The sequence below is a fragment of the Erpetoichthys calabaricus genome, chromosome 8, assembly GCF_900747795.2.
Source record: "Erpetoichthys calabaricus chromosome 8, fErpCal1.3, whole genome shotgun sequence".
Classification (NCBI taxonomy): domain Eukaryota; kingdom Metazoa; phylum Chordata; class Cladistia; order Polypteriformes; family Polypteridae; genus Erpetoichthys; species Erpetoichthys calabaricus.
Genome location: NC_041401.2, coordinates 173,037,051 through 173,056,473, shown reverse-complemented (window position 1 = coordinate 173,056,473; position 19,423 = coordinate 173,037,051). Strand labels below are relative to the sequence as shown.

At 37.3% G+C, this 19,423-nt stretch overlaps 1 protein-coding gene across 6 annotated transcripts in view; it reads right to left on the bottom strand.

Moving 5' to 3' along the window:
* casz1 (castor zinc finger 1) overlaps positions 1-19,423 on the bottom strand; it is a 601,697-nt gene that overhangs the window by 215,814 nt on the left and 366,460 nt on the right. Inside the window, exon 6 of one of the 6 annotated variants that reach the window (XM_051931301.1) lies at positions 2,010-2,067. The exons of the other annotated variants lie outside the window; for them this stretch is intronic. The gene's annotated coding sequence lies outside the window, so the exon portion shown is untranslated. The remainder of the gene's footprint in view (positions 1-2,009; positions 2,068-19,423) is intronic. 6 annotated transcript variants of the gene reach the window in all.

The following is a 19,423-nucleotide window of genomic DNA, read 5'->3' as shown; positions in this document are numbered from 1 at the left end:
ATAGTCTGTTGATACACATTTAACCAATTTGCTGTGTAAACAATCGACAATTTTCATGTAAATTAATTTGACTTCATTGTTTCTCTGTGCTAGGATTGCCCGTGTACTCATTTCTTCTGTTGATAACCCTTTGGGATGAAATTCTTCAATACGATTTGCACATAATAAGTCAGCGTTTCTCAACATTTAAGTATTTGCGACCCGAGTTTTCATAACAGTTTTAATTGCACCCCCCTAACGTTTTTTTGAAACCCTAATAAGATTTATTCCTATATTTTTTGCTGCTGATACACTGCTACAAGTTTAAAATTTCCCTACGAATAGCGAAATTACGCCACATATAGCAACATTCGTGCCCCCTTTTTTGTTACTTTTTTGTTACGCGCCCCACAGTTTGAGAACCGCTGTAATAAGTCTTCTTTTATTTGGAACTTAAAGTGAGGAAAACATAAAAATTTATAAGAGCTGAGAGCGCAGGAACTGCGTCTGACAAAAGCATTCACACGAATGAGGGATGAGAGGACTGTGGGCGTGGGCCGTTAACCGGAAATGGTTGAGAGGAGGGCAGGACTTGAAAAAATCTCTTGGCAATAGTCTTGTCTCAAGATTTTCTTTTATAATAGAGAGATATGGCTTTGTTGCTTCATAAGATATTCCAGACATTAACAAGTTTCCAGAAATTTCTTTTTTTTTTTATGTGGCAAGAGGTTCACTCCAATCATAAGTCTGAAACCCAATCAGTTCTTTATTAGGAAGGGATGTAAAAAATCATACTTGATAGTTAAGAGAATTCAAATGGTTGATCCTTGTGCTATTGGCTCCAGCAGACCCCCGTGACCCTGTGTTCGAATTCAGCAGGTTGGATAATGGATGGATGGATGGATGGATGGATGGATGGATGGATGGATGGATCCTTGTACTAGAGTTGAGTTTCAAACCTGTAGATTGCATGAACTCCAGACAAATGAAAGACGCACCAAAGCTTGTTCTCATTTTTTCCTTGGGCTCTTTTCTTTATGCTGCTGTAGCCCTTGAAAAATCTGACAAAATTCACTGTGATAAATATGTAATAATGCAAATCTGACAGCAGTGAGGAAAATGAAAGTATAGAAAAATTGAGCTTATATGAAGTTCTTCTCTTAGCAGAGAAGACAGTTGAATAACATGCAAATTAAATTATAGGAAAGTATATAAAAACTGAGCTTATAGGAAGGTCTTCTATTACCAAAGAAGACAGTGGAGTAACATGCAAATGAAATGTACTTGTCAAATCTGGCGCATGGTGAAGTTACTAGGAGAAGTGGATATCCCTGACCCTCCTAATCAATAGTACAATAAAGTAAGCAGAACTTTAAGTTCGAAACCACATTCATCACTAATAACCATGACTGCTATGCTCAGTTGTCTGCACCTTTCAAATTCCCCCCCTTCTAAGATATCTTAAGAATTATTAGTCAATCAATTTAAATGCAGCGAACACTGGACAGCTGAATTATAGCTTGACCATTCTATTAAATACATCTAAATTATGACTCAAATGATAAATGCATAGGTAACAATTATACATCATATGTTAGCAATTCAGAAGGAGACGATTAGCCATACATTTTACCTCATCAAGATAGATGCCAAAAAGAAACCAGGAGTCTGTTAATTGCATTGTTTCTAACACCGTATCCGTACTAAGCACACCTGCTGGTATAAAAATTCCTGTCAGCTCAGGAGAAGTGCTTGTGAAATATGTTAGATTCTAATTGATGTGAATGGGTTAAACTGAAAACTCCAACTCCTGCTCCCTTACAATTCACCTGACACTTTGGAATTAGATTTGTGTTCTGAAGTAGTGGGTGGAGGTGGCATTGTCACACAATCACACATTGTCATATTTTAAGCTTTCTAAACTTTGTTTTTTTTTTCTTTTTTATTCGCTCCAACTCCTGTGAAAGAAAAGGGCATCTGAATTTTAAAAGGAGTAGCAACGATGGAGATGGGCACATAGTCCACCCTACCTGCCTGGACTGATTTTTTGCCGTTGCAGTTATTCTTGATCCTAATTTTTATTTCACCCTATAAAAGAAAATACAATAAGAACACAAAATATTTAGAATTCTAAGGCATAAAAAAAAACATTTTTTGTGTCAGCATCACATAAGCAAAAGCCATGTTACCAAAGAGAATTTTCATTGTTGACAGCAGCCTGTGGAAGGCGGTTCACTTTTTATTTTAATTAACTTGAATGGTATCAAACGGTCATCTCCTACATTAGTCAAATTCCCACCTATCACGTTAGACAGTTTTCAGTATATTTCAGCCCAGCTTACCAATGATGTGACATGAATAATGCCAATTTACTTAGAATCAGTAATCCTACAATCAGATTGGAGGAAGGATTTTATGAGACAATATGACCTTGCAGATGGTACAGTTAAATCTCTGTGTGCTTCCCTCTTCAGTATTTTGTATTTGGTTGTGAATGATTTGTGACAATTCATATTCAATGGAAAATTAATTTGTAATTTGTAAAGGATGGCAATGTTGAGCAGGGGTTAGTGCTGCCTCGCAGATCCCAGAAGCTGCTTTAAAAGCTGGCACAGTCATTGGTCTGTACAGACAGTTTACACTCCTTCATTTTTCTCTGGACAATCAGCTTTTCTCACAAATTCTAAAAACATATGTTAGATTAATTAGTCACTCTGTACAGGCCCGGTATGACTGATCAGACACCAGGGCTGGAGGGCAGATACTTTCACTGCCAAGTGTAACCCTCATGTCCTAAATCTTGTTGCCCCCTTTTTAGAAATTTTGAGCCCACGCAGGAGTGAAGAATGACTGAAGATGTACAACAAGTGACAGCGCCACTGGCCCACTACAACTGAGAGTTGGGGTGTGTGTGCCCTGTAAAGGGTTGGCATGCACTCCAGGTTTGGGTACTGTCTTAAGGACAATGCTGGCAGGATGGGCTTCAGCACCCCAAGAACCTGAACCAGATAAAGCAGGTTTAAAAATGAGTGGATGACTTTATTAAATATTGGGACAACTAGTATTTTGTGGTCTTCTTGGTATCAGGAACAAAATATATTATAAGTTGCATCTATACATTGGTAGGTAAGTGATTAGAACTTTAGAACAATCTAGACCAGAACAAGCCAGTCAGCCCAACAAAGCTCACCAGTCCTATCCACTTATTTCTTCCAAAAAAACATCAAGTCGAGTTTTGAAAGTCCCTAAAGTCTTACTGTCTACCACACTACTTGGTAGCTTATTCCAAGTGTCTATCGTTCTTTCCATCCATCCATCCATCCATTTTCCAACCCGCTGAATCCGAACACAGGGTCACGGGGGTCTACTGGAGCCAATCCCAGCCAACACAGGGCACAAGGCAGGAACCAATCCCGGGCAGGGTGCCAACCTACTGCAGGACACACACAAACACACCCACACACCAAGCACACACTAGGGCCAATTTGGAATCGCCAATCCACCTAACCTGCATGTCTTTGGACTGTGGGAGGAAACCGGAGCACCCGGAGGAAACCCACGCAGACACGGGGAGAACATGCAAACTCCACGCAGGGAGGACCCGGGAATCGAACCCGGGACCCCAGGTCTCCCAACTGCGAGGCAGCAGCGCTACCCACTGTGCCACCGTGCCGCCCCTATCGTTCTTTCTGTAAAGAAAAACTTCCTAATGTTTGTGTGAAATTTACCCTTAACAAGTTTCCAACTGTGTGTCCCCGTGTTCTTGATGAGCTCATTTTAAAATAACAGTCTTGATCCACTGGACTAATTCCCATCATAATTTTAAACACTTCACTCACATCTCCTCTTATTCTTCTTTTGTTTAAACTGAAAAGGCTCAAATCTTTTAATCTTTCTTCATAATTCATCTCCTGTAGCCCTGGAATCAGCCTAGTTGCTCTCCTCTGGACCTTTTCTGGAGCTGATATGTCCTTTTTGTAGTCTGAAGACCAAAACCGCACACAGGACTCCAGATGAGGCCTCACCAGTGCATTTTAAAAGTTGAGCAGAACTTCCTTGGACTCAGGGCGCTATATAACCTGACATTCTGTTAGACTTCTTAATGGCTTCTGAATACTATTTGGAAATCAATACTTAGAGTGATGTTCAGCATGAATGGTCATTGTTTGCAGCAAACATCTATGTAACCACTAATTTCCAGAACGATTTATTTTTCAATACAAGATCTTGGGGAACCAGAGGCTGTTCTCAGCATCCCAAGGAGCACGGCAGTAATAAATGCTGTGCCGAACACCATGACACGCTAGCTTTTAAAAGGCCAATAGTCTTTGCAATAGTTCACCTTTGATACATGGAAGAAGCGCAGGTCAACCCCAACCCATATAAAACACATATACAAAGGAGGAGAGGGGAGCGGTTGGGAGTTTGTGCCGATTACAGCACGTTGCCACACCCACCACACAGCAGACCACCTGGGCTGAGATCCGAGTGCAGCACCACTGTACATAAAGACAGCATATACAGTACATTCCAACTAAGCAGGAAAGATGTAACTCTGTGGTGCCTCTTTTAAAATTAATTAAATATTAGGGGGATTATAATACAAAAAGATTTAGATACTAAAGATAAAAAAATTGCAGTTACACTGTAAGCATTGCCTGAAGGATGTTAAATATACAGCATCACAGAAGTATAGAAGATAAAACTTGGGTCATTGTTCATATTTATAAAGGGCATAATAGCCGGTGCTGCCAGTTTCTGAGAATCCCAATAATAATACAACTATGCAGGGCTGTGGCTCACGCTACTGCTGAGTTAATAATCTAGAATAGTCTCAGACCCTGGCAAAGCCATCATCAGCGCGTTAACATTTTGCATACACCAAGTAAACACAGCTTTCATAGCCTGTAGTGGCCTGACTTAGCGACTCTGGAAGGCTTAATAGGTTCCCAAGGTATGCACGTGAAATGTCCATTCTGAAAAGATGTAATCCCGTATTAGCCCGTGAATGGCCGCCCACGGCACCCCAATACATCCAGTGTGGTGCTCCTGACTGGATTACAAATCCGCCTCTCTGCGTAGCCGGCATTTAATCTGACCCGAATGTGAGTGACAGGGCCGATCAATTCTCCAAGTAAGTAAATGGCCCAGCCTAATATGTAAATATGGACAGATAATCTGCATGCATTTATTTAGAAATCGTAGCTGCCCGTGCAGCTGCCGTAAACTGAGCAGCCTTCTGAATGCTAGCCGTTTATTTGACTCTGCCACTTCTAAGACAACAGCAGCGCAACTTTATTTGCAAAGTTTCATAACCTTGAGAGCACAACTAACTGAAAAGTAATAATAATTCTAACCTGATCTTCCTACTTATGTTATATCTCCCCTCAGCAACCTAACTTCTACTCGGCAACAGTGAAGTTATTAATTCATGAGGCACTAATTAGTTCTTTGTTTAATTTTGTGTTAAACAGACTGACCGGAATGATAACGACTCGCGCTGTAGCGCTTTAGTCCCACGCCGCTCCTGTTTTCTGACAACAAGGGAGCGCCGTGCGACTGCCGTGATGAACCCAATTCCCTTCTAAGTTGCACTTCATTAAGTCAAAATGTGACAAGGAGCTTAGAGGAAGAACTCACAGATCCGATCGTACATAACAATGCAGGCAGAGTAAGTTTGGATGATGGAGCTGTTAAATTCCTGCATGCATGTTGCTAATTTTTTATGTTTAACCCTTGGGGTCTATCTTTAATTTTGCTTTAATTGTTTTTGTTTCAAGATGTACTATCCGCTTCTTCTTCTTTTTTTTTTTTTAAATCGCAGGGACTACCAACCCCCTAAATAAAATCACATATCCAGTAAAAACTGACATTTTTTTAATTCAACATACCAGGCTATGGAAAATTTCCACAAGTTAAGAATATTCAAAGAAATCAGTGTGCATGTTTAATAGAAACACATCTTTTTGAAAGAAAAAAATAGCCAAAACATTTCAATTCTACAGACCCCCCTATCCATTAACCAGTCCTTAAAAATAAAAATACATTTATTTGGAATGGATCTAAAAATAAATTGCAATTTAAAAGATTCATGTGTAGACTGAACAGTACAACACATTATTAGGCAATCCTTTCAAAAAGTTATATTTTAATTTTTACAAAACTAATAACACCATTTTATACAAAATTTACTCTCTGATTCAAAAATATTGCTTTTATTAATGGTTTTTGGAATGTCTTTTTAAATAATATTTCAGTTAGCCATGAAATATTTTGCATACTAATTGCCCAGCCCTGCTATGCAAACTGTCTATTTTGCAGATTCTGCACTTTTTTTTTCCTTATTAGGTGTGGAAACCTGAATGATCAGATGAAAAGTTTACCTTTATATTCAAGTAAAGTGTCTGAGCACCTGTGCATCACAGCTTTGACAAGTGAAAGCAACACAAACGTATTACTCAAAAAGTTACAGAAACTGGCCAGAAATGAACAGCTAACAGGGGGGGCAGCAGTCTAATCCGTTTGCTGGAATAAATAATTAGGAATTTTAGGTTTTTTTCCCTATGTTGCTACTTTTTGTTTTTAGGTTTCTTGAAGGCAAATATGACGCTCGCTAACGTATAGTTTAAAACAGCAGAAAGTGGCCATGTGTCCTCACTGAAATCTGTTATAAATTCATTATGGCAATTAAATATTGATTAAATTAAAGTGAACGAAAGGCACACACATGCGCAAAAAAAAAAATGAAACCTAAGATATTCTGTGACAAAACACATTTTGAAAGAGTTAATCACACATACAGACTAAGCTACTGTGGCAGCAGATCATTCAGTTTTAAACTGAAAGGTTCGCCTCACCTTTTCTTAGATCAATGGGTTTACTTTCAATGTTAAATGAAGTCATTTTAAGAAAAAATTTGTAAACATAAATTTGAAGCAAAGAACCTGCTTCCACAAGCCACTCAATACAATAGTCTCAAGACTGACGTCGTCCATGCTTAATGTAACAAAAAATTAAGTTTACTTCTGTAAAAAAAAAAAAAAAAATCAGATCTATTTTTCCTTTTGAAGAAAGCAAAATGCAATACAAACCGAGCGATATGTACTCAAAGTGAAGGACATGCCACTTGTACTTGAAGTGAAAAAATCTTCGTTCAAAAGAAAAAGCACTGCATACCAAAAGCATTTCAATTATTAAGATCTCACATACTGAAAATCAAGTTGCTGGTTTTCTTTTTCTATGACTAAACCGAAACATAAAGATAGTTCTAGAAGAACAAAAGAAGGTTCACAAACATTTTCCCACAAAATCTGTACCTTGCGCATTGTAATTATCTTAACATTTCCATTGCATGAATACTTCGCTCCCCCAATCTGAATTAAAGTAACCTGCACGTGTTTTGTTTTTTTTCTCCCATTGAAAGCCAAACAATAAAGCCTTTCCTATTACAGTAAAGAAGTGATCATTTGTTTACCTGTCCACGGGCACTACAAAAACACTCATTAATTACAGAACGCTGATGCAAAGCAAGCAGGATCTACGAGGGGACGCTGCTTTTCTTCTTGTCTTTCTGTGTCAAGTGAAACACGATGTTCTTAAGTAACTTCTCAAATGAGGATAGGGACAATGAAAAATGAAACATTTATTAAATAACACTGATTATGCAGCTTTTTTGACAGAACCTAGCAGGACCCCTTTTTCTGCTGTCATCTCTGCTGTCTGCTGCTGTCCCCTCAAGATGAGACACTGCAGGGCCGGAGGGCAGATGCTTTCACTGCCAAGTGTAACCCTCCTGCCCTAAATCTTGTTGTCCCCTTCTTTGAAATTTTGAGCCCACGCAGGAGTGAAGAATGACTGAAGATGTGCAACAAGTGACAGCGCCATGGAAACCGAGGTTTTCCCGAAAAAATATTCCTTTTTATCCCTTTTGAGGACCTGTCACTGTGCTAAGCAAGCATCACACGACCCAAGGCCTAGCCGTGACAAAGCCTATTTTCTGCCTCATACTTGATTGATTAAAAAACTTTTTAGGAAAACCATGTTAAAGGACAAGAAAGTGACACAGCAGAGAAAGAGCCCGGAGCAAGGCCGGACCAGACAGTTTCCCTGGTAATACCACAGGGAGGGAAGAAAGAGGAGGAGAAAAAACAACAGAATAATCTCCTCAAAGGAAAGGTCAGACTAGGCATGAAAATTGGCAACAATAGAGATTAAGATGATGATAAAATAGCCAGTGATTGGAAGGAAGTCTGCATCCCTACAACACATTCAGAAATGTGTGTGCACTCGCAACTGTTCAAACTTCCAAACTTTGACTTTTCACTCGCTGCAAGCCAATCTGTGATAGGCACAGGAGAGCACAGCGGGAAAGACTGAAAATAGACCCGGCCTCTCTGTTGTATGGCAGCCATGATTTCATTTATTCTTATTCGTGTTTATTCAATACACAAAAAGAATGGTACTTCATGAAAACTTAAAAGTATTATTTTGAGCGATAAAAATGTTGGTCATGAACTATTCATTTCATTTGTATATGCATGATGATATTCTTAACATAAGCACGTGGAAGAACTTACAAAGGTAAAATCAATTAGTACTCAAAGAAAGATAGATAGATAGATAGATAGATAGATAGATAGATAGATAGATAGATAGATAGATAGATAGATAGATAGATAGATAGATAGATAGATGTGAAAGGCACTATATAATAAATATCTTTAAGTTATTCTTAACATAAGCACATGGAAGAACTTACAAAGGTAAAGTCAGTTAGTACTCAAAGAAAGAAAGAAAGAAACAAAGATAGATAGATAGATAGATAGATAGATAGATAGATAGATAGATAGATAGATAGATAGATAGATAGATAGATAGATAGATAGATAGATAGAAAGGCACCATATAACAGATAGATAGATAGATAGATAGATAGATAGATAGATAGATAGATAGATAGATAGATAGATAGATAGATAGATAGAAAGGCACCATATAACAGATAGATAGATAGATAGATAGATAGATAGATAGATAGATAGATAGATAGATAGATGTGAAAGGCACTATATAATAAATATCTTTAAGTTATTCTTAACATAAGCACATGGAAGAACTTACAAAGGTAAAGTCAGTTAGTACTCAAAGAAAGAAAGAAAGAAACAAAGATAGATAGATAGATAGATAGATAGATAGATAGATAGATAGATAGATAGATAGATAGATAGATAGATAGATAGATAGATAGATAGATAGATAGATAGAAAGGCACCATATAACAGATAGATAGATAGATAGATAGATAGATAGATAGATAGATAGATAGATAGATAGATAGATAGATAGATAGATAGATAGATAGATAGATAGAAAGGCACCATATAACAGATAGATAGATAGATAGATAGATAGATAGATAGATAGATAGATAGATAGATAGATAGATAGATAGATAGATAGATAGATAGATAGAAAGGTACCATATAACAGATAGATAGATAGATAGATAGATACATAGATAGATAGATAGATAGATAGATAGATAGATAGATAGATAGATAGATAGATAGATAGATAGATAGATAGATAGATAGATAGAAAGGCATCATATAACAGATAGATAGATAGATAGATAGATAGATAGATAGATAGATAGATAGATAGATAGATAGATAGATAAAAGGCACTATATAGATAGATAGATAGATAGATAGATAGATAGATAGATAGATAGATAAAAAGGCACTATATAACATCCATCCATTATCCAACCAGCTATATCCTAACACAGGGTCACAGGGTTCTGCTGGAGCCAATCCCAGCCAACACAAGGCACAAGGCAGGAACAAATTCCCGGGCAGGGCACCAGCCCACCGCAGGGCACACACACCCACACAGCAAGCACACACTAGGGACAATTTAGGATCGCCAATGCACCTAACCTGCATGTCTTTGGACTATGGGAGGAAACCCATGCAGACACGGAACTTGCTATAAACTTAACAATATACACAGCAATATGATTTTACAAATCCCACTCCCACCTTATCAGAGTCCCATAAACAAAAACAAAGTAACGTAACAATTCAATAGCACAAATAAAGGCTTTAGGCTTCCCGGCTCATATTCACAAATGACATAATTGATATTGGTGCTCACTGAGCAGAGGTTAGAAATGCACATTACGTGTGTGAGACTTAATGATAAATGGAATATCATTGCGTGGTTTTCTTGTTGCTAATGTTAATATTTGTATTAGCCCCTTAAACACAGTTGACAAATGTATAGAACTTTGTCATATAATACTGTTCTAGCATTTCATGATAGAAATATGATTGCAAAGCTTAATCCTCACAGGTTAATCCATTAAGGAGTCATGCATAACATAAGTACAAACACACAGACTGTGTTATGAATGAACAAAGTAAAACTTTCTTTTTTAACAAGTATACTTCATCTTGATTACATGTATGTCTTCCTAGCTGAACATAATCTTTTTTTATGTCTTATACTGTACACTAGCTGAGTGAATATTCTCAGTACTGTATATGTTTGGGTTACTGACTCACAGGAGGACAACACTTTAACACTTAGTTCTGCAGAAGAATTAGGTACAGGGAGGCAGAGAAAAATTTAAAATATAAGGCAGAAACAAAAGAAGAAGACTTTTTAAAATTCCTCAAAATAAGGCCATTACCTGTCCTGAACAATAATAAAAATTAAACATCCTATTGAAAGAACTAGAAATGATTAGACCACTATGACCAACAAATGCGTGTTTCTTTAGACACACGTAATGTAAAAGGGAAATGGAACAAAAAATAAGGGGACATATAAGTGTGCAAAGGTGTGAATATTATTAAAGTGGTATCCTATTTATAATAGTTAGCTATTTATTTACATATCTATCTATACATAAATGTGCTTTTTTACCCTTTTATCTCTCATTCCGGTCTGGAGAGACTCTAATTTATTTGTATAATTGTCTCCTGACTTTTTATGGTATATGCATATTTATATTATATATATGTTTTGAATTAAAAATATTGCATTTTTTTTACCACATCTTAATTTTATTAATGTAATTCACTGAAGTTGCTTGGTGTTGAACATGCTAAATACAATTGCTCATGAGTAAAACATTTCTGCCATAGATCAATTCCTGCTTTAACTAGTGGTTGACTTTGGCTTTTGTTGATGATCAGTGTGAATCTCAATTTTACAGATAACTGTATTCTTTTGAATTGAAACGGGTTATCAGTAGTAATGATGGCAATTTTGAGTGTTTGTGTCCACCCATCTTGTGTCCTATGCTTGCTAGAAAAGGTTCCAGCTTCGCTGTATCCTTGATCGGGATAAACCAGGTCTAGAAAATTGATTTATCATTATTATTATTAATAACAATTTTCATTTGTTTACATCTATCATTCAGTCATTACTTTTCATGTTTTTCGTGCATTGGCTCCGTCAGTCACTACTTATTGTCTTGGATGTGAGGAATTCAATTCTTCCTGTATTTTTCTCTTTCCCTGGCAGCTAGACTTGAGATGTACAGTATAGCACACCTCAAGTGTGTAACTACAACTTACGTCAGCTTCCACGAACCTTCCTTCTTCCACTTCAGAAGTCATATCTGTTTTCCCTTGACACAACACCACCATGTATTCACTCATCCATCCAAGCATTAGGCGAGTGGTGCTGTTGTGCTGGAGCTGTTCAGCTGGCAGCCACACTTGTCCATTCTGAGCAGAAACGAAGACGGGGTGTCTTATTATATTGTCACCAAATTTCAATCAAATCTGCCAGGGCATTTTTATGACTTTATCTATGGTAGTGTTTTTTTAATCCCTAAATACTGATTTATCAAAATGTTCTTCCTTAGCAAATACCAACTGTCCTAGAAAAGCTGCCAAATGCCAGCTTTTCAATTAAATGGGAAGTGATGTTTTTGTTGATGAATGAGTGAGTCAGTCGGTCATTCAGTGTTGCCTTAAATATACTGTACATATATATATATATATATATATATATATATATATATCTATAATAATAAAAGGCAAAGCCCTCACTGACTGACTGACTCACTCACTCACTGACTCACTCATCACTAATTCTCCAACTTCCCGTGTAGGTGGAAGGCTGAAATTTGGCAGGCTCATTCCTTACAGCTTACTTACAAAAGTTAGGCAGGTTTCATTTCGAAATTCAAAGCGTAATGGTCATAACTGGAACATATTTTTTGTCCATACACTGTAATGGAGGAGGCGGAGTCACGTATCGCGTCATCACGCCTCCTACGTAATCACGTGAACTAAAAACAAGGAAGACATTTACAGCACGAGTCACACACGGGAACGAAGGTAAATGACGTTAATTTTTGACTGTCTTTTAATACTGTGTAAGCATACATATTAACACATGTGCAATTAAACGTGTGCATTTACGGGGTGATTTCTCAGGCTTAAAAGCTCACCTTTTATCAAACGCGGGAAGAAAGGTAACTGACGTTGTTCACTGTCTTTTAATACTGTGTAACCATACATATCAACACATGTCCAATTAAACGTGTGCATTTACGGGGTGATTTCTCAGGCTTAAAAGCTCGCCTTTTACTAAAAAGGTAAATGCAAAACTATTTTCAATCAGTTTATTGAAACGCTCCCGTTAAGGATTGCAATAACATATTCGCGAGATAAAAGAACGAAGTAGGGGGAAATGGAGGAACAGCCGCAAACAGCGAAGAGCAAAAAATTAATTAAACAATTGAGAACGGAGCGAGTTAAGCATACAAGCATGTTCATAAGGGAAACAAAGCACGGTGTAAAACGTAAGTTTAAATTAAGTTTATAGAAACTCTCCCGCTGCGGATTGCAATAACATATTCGCGAGATAAAAGTTTAATGAGAAGACACGAGGTATAAACGAACCACACATCGTGGCGCAACGTTAGGGGCAACAGTTTCAACCATTCTATGATCTGCTTCTCGCAACTGAAAGACGGCACATGGCGGATGTTAGCCGACTTGCTGACCGCAACGTTAGGGGCTTCAACTATGGCGCTGACGTCACATCTCAGTGCCAACACTTTGCACACTGTACTTAAAAGACACGCCCTCCTCACTGGACAGTTAAAAACACCAATCAAACTAACGATGACATCAAGTATTACCCAATCAAAAGTAGGAAAGGAGGCATCTTCATAAAATGCGTGTGGGATGATTTGCATGAGACGCTGCTTTAAAAAAAAAATGATAAAAAAAATACGGGATAAATCCCGTCCAGTATTGATTCAAAACGGGACGCGCAATTTCATTCTTAAACGCGGCACGATTCCGTATTTTAAAGGACGGGTGGCAACCCTACAGTGCCAGGTAACCACCCATACAATCAGATTGTGATTCAGACTAGAAATGCAATGAATGTAATTACCCCGATCTACATACAAGGCGAAAGTCTTGCAACATTCAAAGATGATGGTTTGGGATAAGTACACCATACAACATAAAAGAGCTTATGAAGCCTTGAACCGAAAAAAGCAAGATCTCAGAGATCGTAAAAAAAACAAATAGGAGGTAATGTCGTTTTACTCGCTGTAGATTTTAGTCAAACATTACCAGTTATTCCACGAGGGAGACCAGCAGATCAACTCAACGCGTGTTTAAAATCCATGCTTCTCCCACACTCGGTTATATGTCGCGTGTTCTCGGGTAGGTGCACCAAAAAATGTATACATTTAAGCATGTAATGGGCAAACAAAAAATGAGGTATACCCGAAGGCACTGCAATAGTACTTAATGTAACTTTACTTCTTAAATGTTAATGTTTTACTGTTTAATAATTTATACGCTTCTTATATGTTGTTCAAATTCTTTTATCAAAATACCACTGACAGCGCAATGCACGATAACGTGGAGTGAATACACCATACGCATCCGCCCACGGCTGCCCTGCTGTGCGCAGATAGGAGTTGATTCTACAATAAAATAAAATACAGATAAAAAGAGTAAAACAATCATCACCCATAAAGCGTGTGTGTGTGTATATATGTGTATATATATATGTTGATATGTGGATGTGTATATGTATATATATATATATATATATGTAGATATGTATATATATGTGTATATGTATATGTATATATATGTTTATATGTGTGTGTGTGTATTTTATATATATAAAACACAGCAACACTCATAACAATGACAACACAATTACATTGACAATCATGTTACGTTATTTTTAAAATGTTTCCTTTTTTTTTCATAACCTCTTTAACACACTACTTCTCCGCTGCGAAGCGCGGGTATTTTGCTAGTATATATATATATATATACCAGTAATGGTGCACTGCACACATGATAACATGCAGTGAATACCCTTGACTTGAGCATTCCTAGTTTTCATCCTCCTTCTCTGTATGTTTAGCATTCATTTGCTCAGAGGTTGATGTGCTTGCTGTTTCCTGAGTAGTTCTTGTTTTCTCCATCCTAGCAGCCGGCTTCGTCTCTTCTTCGCGTGAAAACTGATTAAGTCAGTGCTTGTGTTGCAATTACTTAGTACGTTTTCTTGAATTTTTCACTTAAGCTGGCACTTAAATCTTCAATCTGTCTCAAGAATGATTTAAGATATGAAGAGGTAGGGGAAGTGACGACGAAGGTGGTAGGGATGAGAACGGCGCCCGTATACATGCGCCACACGGCCGCCCTCCTGACCGCTGCCGAGAGTTGATTCTACAATAAAATAAAATAAAAAGAAAAGAGGAATAAAAGTCATCACCCCGAAAGTGGACAGTAGAAGTCACGTAGTATATGTGTACCAAATTTCAGGTCAATAAGTCAAATGGTTTGCGAGCTACAGGTGATTTAAAATCCTGGACAGACAAACGGACAGCCATGGTAGTGTATTATATAAGGAGATAAAAAGCAAAGTTGAATGACTCACTCATCAATTTATCTCATATATATACTGTATATACACAGTATATGAACCCCTCTGATAATCAAGGCCATCTAGATCAAGATTATATTGTCCCACAGCATTTGAGAGTTTGACAGCATGACAGCAGATGAAATGTACTCCTTCAGTGAGGATGAGGCAGTAGAGCAGCAGAAAGTGGGAGAGAGCAGGTGCCCAAACTAGCAAAGGTGAGAACATATCCATCAATTTTGATACATGCCTAACATAATTTCTGCTTCAATGTGAGATAATCTAAGAAATGTTGTTTGGAAATGTGTGAAACTGTTATATTATCTTTTCAGAATCACTTTCATATGCTGTATGTACTGTATGGTGGCAGTGGTTCCCCTGATTCCCAGGCAAGCCATTTTCTTTGTGGAATGTCCTCTTTTTTACAACATCGATTTTTTCCATGTGAATCGGAGGATCTGCTCATGGGCTCGATCGAGGTACAGTATGTGATGTCACTGTCATTCTCTTCTCATTCGCTCCCCGCAGCACTTGAGAAACCACCCAGTGAGGGCAACTTAGCCCCGCTCCTTGCAGTTTGTGTGATATAAATTGGACAGAGTACCAGAGATGGACCCCTTTTCCTACAGCAAAGGGCCGAATACTTTGTTGTTTTGCACGAGAGGACATATACAGTGACGCAGAGAGGTATGATTTTGGTTTGGACTGCTTTAATGTAAACCAAAATTGAAAAGATTGGACTCAATTGTAAGCAGTACATTTGGAATAAACCAGGCACAACAGTAAAGCGGCATCATGCTGTGGGGTTGTTCTTCAGTGGCAGAGACTATGAGATGAGTCACGGTAAGAGAAAGCTGAATAGAACAAAGTGCAAAGATATTCTTAATGAAAAGCTACTCTACAGAGCTGTGGACATCAGACTGGGCTTCAGGTTCACCTTCCAACAGGACAGTGACCCTAAGCACGAAACAAAGACAACACAAAAGTAGCTTAGGGAGAACTCTGTGAATATCCTTGACTTGAACCAAATCAAACATTTCTGGAGACACCTTAACATAGCTGTGTAACAATTCCAGTTTCCATTCAACCTGACAGAGCTTAAGAGTATCAGCAGAAAAGAATGGCAAAAAATCCCAAAACTTAGGTGTACAAATCCAAGTTGACGTCAAGCTGTAAATATGCCAAAGCTACTAAGTACTGAGTAAAGGGTCTCAATACTTGTGTCAATGAGATACGTCAATTTTTTATTTTCAATAACTTAGCAACAAATTCTAAAATCCTGTTTTTGTTTTGTCATTCTAGGGCACTGAGATTTGATAAATCTTCATGTTAAAGAAAATGAAATTAAATGATTTTAGCATAAGGCTGAAACATAACAAAATGTGAAAAACCTGAAGAGGTCTAAATACTACAATACACTGTGTCATGTAAATATCCACAAAAATAAGGAGAAAAGAATTGAACTCTTAAGCATTATGAAGATAAGGTAAAAATCAAATAAATGGAGGTTATATAAAATGAAACAGAAAGTTAAACAGACTTTACTCCTTAGCAAAACAAAAGAACAGGGGAGGCATTTACACAATTTAAGATTATATTCTCAAATGATATACAGTACAAGTAGAATTGACCATGTTATTCATTGCGAAAAATTGATAAACCGAGTACCCTAGCAGTAAAGAAGAAAATCAAAACTCTTAATTTTACCACACTAATTCTGCCAAATGACTCTGATATGTAATATCAAACATAGGTCTGCTGTTTAATTAATATAAAATGTATGATACTTCCACAGATAAAATTTGGATATCAAACTATTTGTTCTTCTTCTTTCTGTCTTGTTTTCATACTGAATAATAAAAAAAAATTCAACTAAAAAAAAATGAAATGCATTGATGAATTAGTTTGCCATATCTGGTGATTCTTAACACAAAAAGACCCTCTAATCCCCAGTAGAAGAAATGTCAGAAGAAAATGACTAAAATGTGCTTCTTGACAGGGAGTCATTTATATTTTAACTTCATCCCATTATCTTAACGAATCCATCATCAGCAGATGCAATATTAACAGCAGAAAATCAACTCATTAGATCCACGGGGATTTAATCAAGATTGCAATCATGTATGCAGTTCCTGGAGAGTTTGATTTTTTTTTGGTCTTTTCCACGTAATTGCTGCATCTCAGATCTTAATAAATTATTCTCAGTCTGCCTTTTTTTCCATTTCTTTCTCTCTCTCTATTTCACTCTCTCCCCTCTCACACTAAGCACTCACTTGCTTTGACTAAAATATTTACCATAAATATTATTATGTCATGGGCACACAGTTTCAAATGGCCTTTAGCTAGCTTAAGGAGGTAATTGGTTTCTCTCTTTCTCTTCAGGTTCCACACTAATTGTCAAATGACACTGTTAACGGTTTCCTGTTGAGGCAAATAACTAAACAAATAAATGAAAGAAGAGTGCTCTGTTTCCAGCTCTAACGCTAATAAACAAAGCTGGTACAACTTGAAGTGCACATCTACTGTATGAACGTTTGTTTGGACTACCTGGCTCACTCAACGAACTTCACGGACTGATTCTTTCCTATCAGCATAAATAATAAAGGATATGGTATTTATAACATGGCAACAATAAAAATGCAATTTACTTGAAAATACTGCACATCAATCATTTTGCAATGTAATGAATTTAAAACAATGTATATGCAAAATTAAAAATATAAATTGCTTAGCTCAGTATTCCATAGTCCATGGTCAATAACACATACCAGACATCTGTTTGTATCTCTAAGGGGTATTCCTTCCACATTCAAAAGTACACATGTTAGGTTAGCTGGATCTCTGGACTGACCCCATATAAGTAATTGGGTAAACCAATTATCTCATTTTTTGACTCATTCCCCAAAGCTTACAGCAACTAAATATATATATATATATATATATATATATATATATATATATATATATATATATATATATATATATATATATATATATATATATATATATATATATATATATATATATATATATATTTATATATATATATATCCATCCATTATCCGACCCGCTGAATCCGAACACAGGGTCATGGGGTATATATATATATATATATATATATATATATATATATATATATTTATATACTGTATGTACTAGCTGTACCCCATGGCTTCGCCCACATAGTAATGAAACAGAACAAACTTTAAAAATCAATAGACGTTGGCACTTTATCTGATTGTGTTCAGGTTTGATGGGAAAGCATTCCCCTCATGGGGAGAAAAGCAGATGGCCGTGATATCTGTGCCAATCAGCAGCTACCCTCTAAAACACATGGAACTCTGATCTCTCTCTCAAAAACGACAAACATTTCTCCTTAACAACTGTAGATGATAATTTCTGTTGAACAAACAGGTATCTCTAGCTAAGCGGAGGCACGGTGGACTACAACACGTGGCGAGATGTAGACCAACTCGAACTGAGGCTGGAGAGTGAATGAGGAAGCCCCCGACCCCCGGCTCTCAGCCCACAGCCACTCTGTTGGATTTGCATAAATACATCGGTACCATAAGCGAACTATGGCATTTAGCGCGATGAGAGAAGTCGCAAAATCAACTGTAAAGTTCAAGCAAATTATAGAAAACAACCAGATCTAAATCTGTTAAGTAATTCTCTCATGAAAAGCGGACAGACATACAGACAGAACGTGTTTGGACCATGAAATTTTTAAAACCGTTTGTTGGCAAGTATCTATGGTCCAAGGGTAACCTACATTCCAAATTTCAAGTCCCAAGTCCTCATGATTTGGGTGATTTTGTGATGAGTAAGTCAGTGGTATTTGGCTTATATATATATTGTGCTCAGGTGTGGTAATGGCAGCTCTGAAACTGTATGGACATTTCTGGGGCACCAACTTGGCTTTCCCATTTATTGTCCAGAGACAAAAAAGCAAACTAAAGAAAACAAAAAAAAACGACACTCGCAAGTGTTGTCCTTTCAACGTGATTGTCAGAAGGTCAAATAGTTCTTTGTCGGTTGTAGCAGAGCTCTGACTCACAGTTGCTCTGACCAGGACGGTGGGGTATTATGGCAGCTGGATCAGAAGGGGTGCCTTCCTTGGGCAGCTTCTTACTGCTGTGAGCAAAGAAAGAGACAACATCGTTAGCAGCAGCGTCCCCTCTTGTCCTGGTGGGTTATTATATACCTCAACTAAGTTTCTGAGGTTGTCCTCTAACATGCATGTGTGATGATATTTATATATATATATATATATATAGTGACTAGTGTTGATCTGTGAACTTCGCCAAAGCATTATTTGCAGCAAATTTTCTGTGTTCGTGTTCACCCTTGATCATTGAATTATTTACTAATAATTTGTCTGGTTTAGGAGAACTTTTTTTCCCAGCACCCCATAATGTTTTGCAAGGCCAGCATGACATCCCCCAGAGGTCTAACACCCAACATTGGATGGGACCACCCCCTGGGTATGTAATGCTGATCATTTGCATTACAGACT